Here is a 7428-nt window from a genome sequence, read left to right as displayed (position 1 = left end):
GAACTGGAATCCAATGGTAAACTGGACTCCCATGGTGAACTGGACTTCCATGGTAAACTGGACTCCCATGATAAACTGGACTCCCATGGTGAACTGGACTTCCATGGTGAACTGGACTCCCATGGTAAACTGGACTCCCATGGTGAACTGGACTTCCATGGTGAACTGGACTTCCATGGTAAACTGGCCTCCCATGGTAAACTGGACTTCCATGTTGATTTGAAACTTTCGTGACTGCAGGAATCCATATTCTTTGGTTCTTTCGGTAAAGAGTATGGACTTCCATGGTGAACTGGACTTCCATGGTGAACTGGACTCCCATGGTAAACTGGACTCCCATAGTGAACTAGACTTCCATGGTGAATTAGACTCCCATGGTAAACTGGACTCCCATGGTGAACTGGACTTCCATAGTGAATTAGACTCCCATGGTAAACTGGACTCCCATGGTGAACTGGACTTCCATGGTGAATTAGACTCCCATGGTAAACTGGACTCCCATGGTAAACTGGACTTCCATGTTGATTTGAAGCTTTCGTGACTGCAGGAATCCATATTCTTTGGTTCTTTCGGTAAAGAGTATGGACTTCCATGGTGAACTGGACTTCCATGGTGAACTGGACTCCCATGGTAAACTGGACTTCCATGGTAAACTGGACTTCCATGGTGAACTGGACTCCCATGGTAAACTGGACTCCCATGGTGAACTGGACTTCCATGGTGAACTGGAATCCAATGGTAAACTGGACTCCCATGGTGAACTGGACTTCCATGGTAAACTGGACTCCCATGGTAAACTGGACTCCCATAGTGAACTGGACTTCCATGGTAAACTGGACTCCCATGGTGAACTGGACTTCCATGGTGAACTGGACTTGTATGGTAAACTGGACTTCGATGCACAAAAGATTGGTGGATAGAAGAAGGAGATTTTAAGTCATTGCAAAATTCCTGCTTTAGAATATGGATCAGAAACATGGATCACTGACAAAGCAATTGTAAACAAAATGTGAACAGTGCAGAAAAGTACAGAGAGAGAGAGACGAGTATTTATAATTACACGTAGAGAAAGAAAGAGGAACGGATGTATGTTGTGGAACTTCTTTCGCACCGTAGGTAGCCACCCGTCCTAATCGGAAGTACGCGGAAGGACAACCAACCAAACACAAAAAGCAGTTCAAAAGAAATGAGTTTGTCAATCTAGAAATACTGTGTAACAATTGTTCTTGTTCCTGGGTAGTAACTGTTATTTCCTAATTGCTTATGCCTAAAAAGTGCAGAAATTTGTTATTATTCCCGACAAACTTTGCTTTTATGACCAGGACATTGTTATTTTGAAATTAATCTATTTTCCAGAACATTCCAGATAGATTCAGTGCTGGGTAAACTTGGAGCAACTTCTAGAACATTCTAGAACTTTCCAGTAATATAGATAGTAGTATAAATACAGGGGCCTTAAGCCCACCAGTTCAGTTCAGTTCCAGCCTAAGTGGATACAAATCTGCATTTATATGAGATGGCATCAAGAGGCTGCAAGCATCCGGCAGACGTATTTTGCTATGTCTGCGGCCAATTTATCAAGACAAGAGCGAAAACGTACTCTGTGGAAGCATCTGCTAAAATGTGTGAGGCCTCCAAGGCATATTTCGGCATTCCTGTCGGGGATAAAGACAAACCCTGGGCACCTCATTTCACCTGCGAGCAATGAAAAAAAAAACTCTGGAAGGTTAGATGGACAATTGTTGCTCGGAATTTTAGGTTATAAGATTTGTTTAAAAACATTTAAATTGTAAGTTTTAATTTTAAAACGTTTTACAATTTTCAATGTTATTGAAAAAATATATAATATATGAAAAATGTTGCGAGAATCTCTTACACTTTAGTCATGGGTGAAATAAATGTATTTTTGTAGGATGTACAGAGGGGAAAAGAGAGCCATGAAGTTCGCTATCCCAAGAATTTGACGGGAACCCACTGACCACTCAAGCAACTGCTACTTCTGCATAGTGGACCCTTATAAACGTCGGACTGGCAAGAATGCACCTGCTATCACATATCCGGACCTTCCTTCATCCATTGCCCCGGTGCTACACTGCCATGAGCTCCCCGTACCCACTCCTCCGGAGAGAAAGCAGCCGTCTTTAGAAGAGAACAGCAAGTCAGAGAGCGAGGAAGACGTTGTAGATCCAGATGACAATTTCAGAGGTGGGGCTGAGGAGAGAAACCCATACTACCCCAACCAAAAATACATCAACGTCTTGATCAGAGATCTTGGTCTCACCAAGTCCAATGCCGAGCTTTAGACGTCTAGGCTCAAGCAGTGGAACTTGTTGGATGAAAGTGTGCAAGTTGCAGATCAGAGGAAGCGTCACCAACCTTTTTGCAGCTTCTTCACCCGTCAAGATGAGCTCTGCTTCTGCCACAATGTGACCAGTCTGTTCGAGGCAATCGGAATCGCCTTTAACCAGATTGAGTGGCGCTTCTTCTTTGCAGCTCATCCAGAGGCCTCAAAACCGTGGTGCTCCGCTCCATATGATGAGTACGGCTGGCAGGTCATTGGAGACTTCAAAAGGGTGGCATTCTTGATGGGTCTCCAAGGCGGTTTTTACCAAGTTTCCCTGATATCTTTGCCATTGGGACAGCAGGGACACCAAGGTGCACTACCACAGGCGGGACTGGCCACAGCGGACCGAGTTCTTTGTGGGGAGGAACAACGTCAAGTGGGAGCCCCTGGTGGACCCCCGGAAGGTGCTGATGCCACCACTGCACATAAAATTGGGCCTTAAGAAACAATTTGTCAGAGCTGTAGATAAGGAGTCGGTAGCCTTCTAGTACCTTCAAGACTTCTTCAACAAGCTGTCTGAGGCAGAGGTCAAAGCCGGTGTCTTCGTCGGACCACAGATAAAGAATATCCTGGAGTGCAATGAATTCCACAAGAAGCTCACTAGTAAGGAGAAAGTGGCTTGGAACAGCTTTGTCGCAGTGGTTCGTGGCTTCCTGGACAATCACAAGGTCAAAAAATATGTGGAGCTGGTTGAGACTGGTGAAGAACTACGGCACAATGGGCTGGAGGATGTCCCTCAAAGTCTAAATCCTTGGTGCTCATCTTGATAAATTCAAGGAGAACATGGGAGCGTATTCGGAGGAGCAAGGCGAGCGCTTCCACCAGGATATACTGGACTTTGAACGCCGCTACCACGGAAAGTATAACAAAAACATGATGGGAGACTACATTTGGGGACTGATTCGTGAACGTGATTTACAGTATAATTGTAAATCTCGAAAAACTACTCACTTGTAAATCTTTCGTAGTAATTTTTGTATTACTTTAGTTTAAACACATGCAATTTTTATTCATATGTAGTTTTTTCTGACTTTATGTGAACTAAAAGATACAAATTCGCCCGTTTTCTCATTTAAAATAGGTAAATTTCAAAATAGCACTGTCCTGGCCTCAAATGCAAAGTTTGTGGGGAATGATCGCCATTTTCTCTCCTTTTAAGCATAAGCAATTAGGAAATAACACTTACCAGCCAGGAAAAAAAAGTTGTTACAAAGTGTAATTTAAAAGTGCATAGCTCCAGTGGCAGAAGGAAGAGCGTTCCAGACGGTCACAGAAACGCGTCTGAAAGCGCGCGATGCGGTGACCATCTGTTGTTCGATGGCGAGCCAAAAATCCGCCGCTGCGAGGATGAGCGGAGTTCGTGTGACGGTTGTTTATGCTCCTTGACGAGATCAGCGAGGTACTGTGGTGCATTTGTGGCGAGCACTTCGTGTACGTAATGAGAACACGCGCATGGGTTAGAAAACACGCGCGGGTTCAAGGCACAAACCAAAGTGTTAAGAAGAAGAATAATCGGGCTCTGGCAGCAGCTGTCGCTCGAAGGGATGATGATGATGGTCAATAATTATGATCGAGTGGCAGTCAAGGGATGGAATGCGTCCGCGAAGACGTCCAATGTGGAGAATTAGTTATGAAATCAGCTCGTGTGCAGGTGCGATCATGTGGAACTGTGCATTGCAGGATTCTGATAGATGGCAACGGCTTGCGGAGGCCTTCATCCAGCAGTGGATTGATCAGGGCTGCTGATGATCATGATGGCGATCATGAAGTAAAATCGCCGGCAGCTGACAGTATATATTTCTTGGTTACCAGTGGAATCTGTTGTTCAGTCGCATAGCGCTGCACCTAAAAATAAACGCAAAGTGGTTTTTTTTTGTGTGTAAATTGTTTGGAAAGCGCTGCAGGCACATAGAGACGATCGTCGGTGTGACGAAACAAACCTCGCGATTGAACCAGAATTAAATGTGGGTGCTGGGTTGGCAGCGGCGTACGATTACAACAACAACGCCAGCAAGGGTGGAAGTCGTATGGGGGGGGGGGGGGGCAAGACGTGTGGGGCGGGGTGGCGGTGGCGCTGTGGTTAGCACACTGCGCTACGAGCACGACCAGCGGTGTTTCGATTTATATCCACGGCTCACATCTGACTCGGTCTTGCGGGACTCTCATCCACCACGTTGCACTCCCTGCCAGCGTGTTGAAGCAGTGGATAGAGACGATATTGCATGGACACATATACAACCGGTCGATGCACACACTTTCAGAACCCAACAATACAGCGGAAAACAAGAATCGCGAATAAATTAATTAAACGAGACCGAATTAATGCAACAATTATAGTAATCCACACGATGGAGGGAGGGCATTGTTGGTTGTCAGCAGTGGATAGAGAATGGCTGATGATATTTACATAAGCAACGACGCACACACACAGAGAGAGATTACACGACAAAAAAAAAAACATTAAGGCAGCGTTACGAAATCCATTGCTGTGAAGAGAGTTCCGGGCCAGGTCGGAATGTTTGACTCGCGTGAACTTTACACGGCTCACGACGCAGAGTTCTCGCGAAGCCCCATTTGTTTGTGCGAGACAGTGATGTTCCGTACACAAAATGAACCCATTTCAAATGAACTGTGGCCTCAATGTCTTTGTTGACTTCCCACAGTCGTTTTCTTCCTGACGTTTGTCCCACTCGTGTGATGGTTGCGGCCTTCCTGGCCCTCATTCTCCACTCATCGCTGTCCTAGCCCATCACCTCCACATCCACTCCACTGTCCTTCAAGCCCTGGTTCACCACTTCCAACCGCATGTCTCTACATCATCTGCAGGAGACACTCTCCCTCAGTAGAGACACTATCCCCTCTGTGCCTCAGTAGAGACGCTCTCCCAACGCATTCCTAGCAGTCAGAGCAACACAGGAGGTATCCTGGAACAAATCCCATATAATGTATACAGGGTGATATTACCAAGCCCTTAACATGGAATGCCACTCGTTAATTTATTTAAATCGTTCACTTAAAGTGCAACACACTTGGTCCATTAGGAATGTAGGAATCATCCAATTCCCACCACAGTCACCTCGTTGACACGTGCCGTGGATACAATGCGCGTATGTCTTATTGGCTCTTTTGGTAAAGTCACGTAGAAGGGAAATAATAAAATAATAAAAATTAAACATAATAAAATAAAATTCTCACGACGTTTCGGCCACAACGCAAGCAGCCGTCCTCAGGTGAAGAACAGGTCTGTCGGAAAGAAAGACCTGAGGACGGCTGCTTGCGTTGTGGCCGAAACGTCGTGAGAATTTGATTTATTATGTTTTATTTTTATTATTTTATTATTTCCCTTCTACGTGACTTTACCGAAAGAACCAAGAAGATGAATCCCTGCAGTCACGAAATCTTTAAATCGAAATTCAATGCACATATGTTTAACTTCTTTCGCACCGTACGTAGCCAACCGTGCAAATGTGAAAGGCACAGGGAGCCGGGTCTGATGAGTGTGATTTTATCTTTCTCCGTGTTTATCTGGATTTCTCTCCCGTGTCCATTTTCAGTCAGCAATCAAACAATGTGATTTCAATATGGGGCCTTGTTTGCCAGTAGCAAAATATTAGAATAGGTTTTACTTCTTCTGGCAATAAAACTAGTGTTAAGATTTTGATTTAAAGCTTTCGTGACTGCAGGGATTCATATTATTGGTTCTTTCGGTAAAGTCACGTAGAAGGGAAACAATAAAATAATAACAATATAAAACAATACAATTTTCACGACGTTTCGACTGCAACACAAGCAATCATCATCAGGTGTGAAATCCATAGCAAGAAAATTTGAAAAAAGTGGTGTTTTTTTCTTAACGTCAGCACCAAACATAAACCTTTTGCGAGGAATCACGTCTGCATTAACCACACGTACTTGTGTTTGGTGATTTAATATTTTTACACGGCTGTTTTATTGCCAGAAAGGGTAAAAAGTATTATAATATTTTGATATTGACAAGAAAAGTCCCATATTGTAGCTGTTCACCCCGAGCTATAAATGCCCTGAGAGTGGCATTGTCTTTGTGCTGTTCGCCTTTTGGCGTTTTCTGGTCTAACAATTTGAGACTAGGCTCTAAAGAAAGCTGTCTCTGGTGTGGTCCAATCAGTTTCAAAGACAATGCATGTACTATAGAATGTTTTTTGTTTGCACGTGTGGTTAATGCAAACAGGATTCCTTGCAAAAGGTTTCTGTTTAGTGTTTTAACATCTTATAACATCTGTGTTATTGCCAGAAATGATAAAACCTAGTATTATATCATGTGAGTTCAATACAATGGTAAGATGAGATGCCGCTTGGCTCTGAACAGCCTCTAAAGACAACTCAAACACATCTGTAAATAATTCCAAATTCAACCTCTGGCTTTGAAATGTAATTTTATCTTTGTATAAATGTATTCAAGAGGTGTTCTATGAATAATGACCATTGCCCAAAAACTTAAGAATATTACAAATATATACATTTCCTTTAGTTAACGAATGTGTTAAGTTTGTGTTTTTGTTTGTGCACCACTGCCAATGTGATGTCACCATCGTACATGGAATCCTCGCGATTTTGTGGTACGCCATTATGGAATAGCGCACGCTTTGAATTTCGATTTAAAGCTTTCGTGACTGCAGGGATTCATCTTCTTGGTTCTTTCGGTAAAGTCACGTAGAAGGGAAATAATAAAATAATGCAAATTAAACATAATACAATACAATCGTCACGACGTTTCGGAAAGCGTCCGACAGTCCTGTTCTTCACCTGAGGACGGCTGCTTGCATTGTGGCCGAAACGTCGTGAGAATTGTATTATATTATGTTAAATTTTTATTATTTAATTTTTCCCTTCTACGTGGCTTTACCGAAAGAACCAAGAAGAAGCGCGCGCTTTGTATGTAGACTTTTTATTGACACGCACGAGGCAATTTTCAGAATAACGTCATCCGCAACGCCACCCAGCCTGGCACCGCGACCCAGTAGCCTTGCCAGCAGCCAGCGCGGTACGGTGACCTGTGTGCTTACACTCTGCAGCGTCTCGGCGTGTGTACACCGAGATGTCTCGCG

The 7428-nt window shown here is 43.9% G+C and overlaps 1 long non-coding RNA gene across 1 annotated transcript; it reads left to right on the top strand.

Annotated features, from left to right (window-relative positions):
* The first annotated feature begins 1491 nt into the window (after positions 1-1491).
* On the top strand, positions 1492-4214 carry LOC133354829 (uncharacterized). Its single transcript, XR_009756631.1, has 2 exons — positions 1492-1726; positions 1913-4214. It is a non-coding gene; the product is annotated as an uncharacterized LOC133354829 (long non-coding RNA).
* The last annotated feature ends 3214 nt before the right edge of the window (positions 4215-7428 follow it).

The sequence above is a fragment of the Lethenteron reissneri genome, chromosome 49 (assembly GCF_015708825.2).
Source record: "Lethenteron reissneri isolate LAM-NWPU_2019-01 chromosome 49, ASM1570882v1, whole genome shotgun sequence".
Lineage (NCBI taxonomy): Eukaryota > Metazoa > Chordata > Hyperoartia > Petromyzontiformes > Petromyzontidae > Lethenteron > Lethenteron reissneri.
This window is presented reverse-complemented; position numbering and strand designations above follow the sequence as displayed.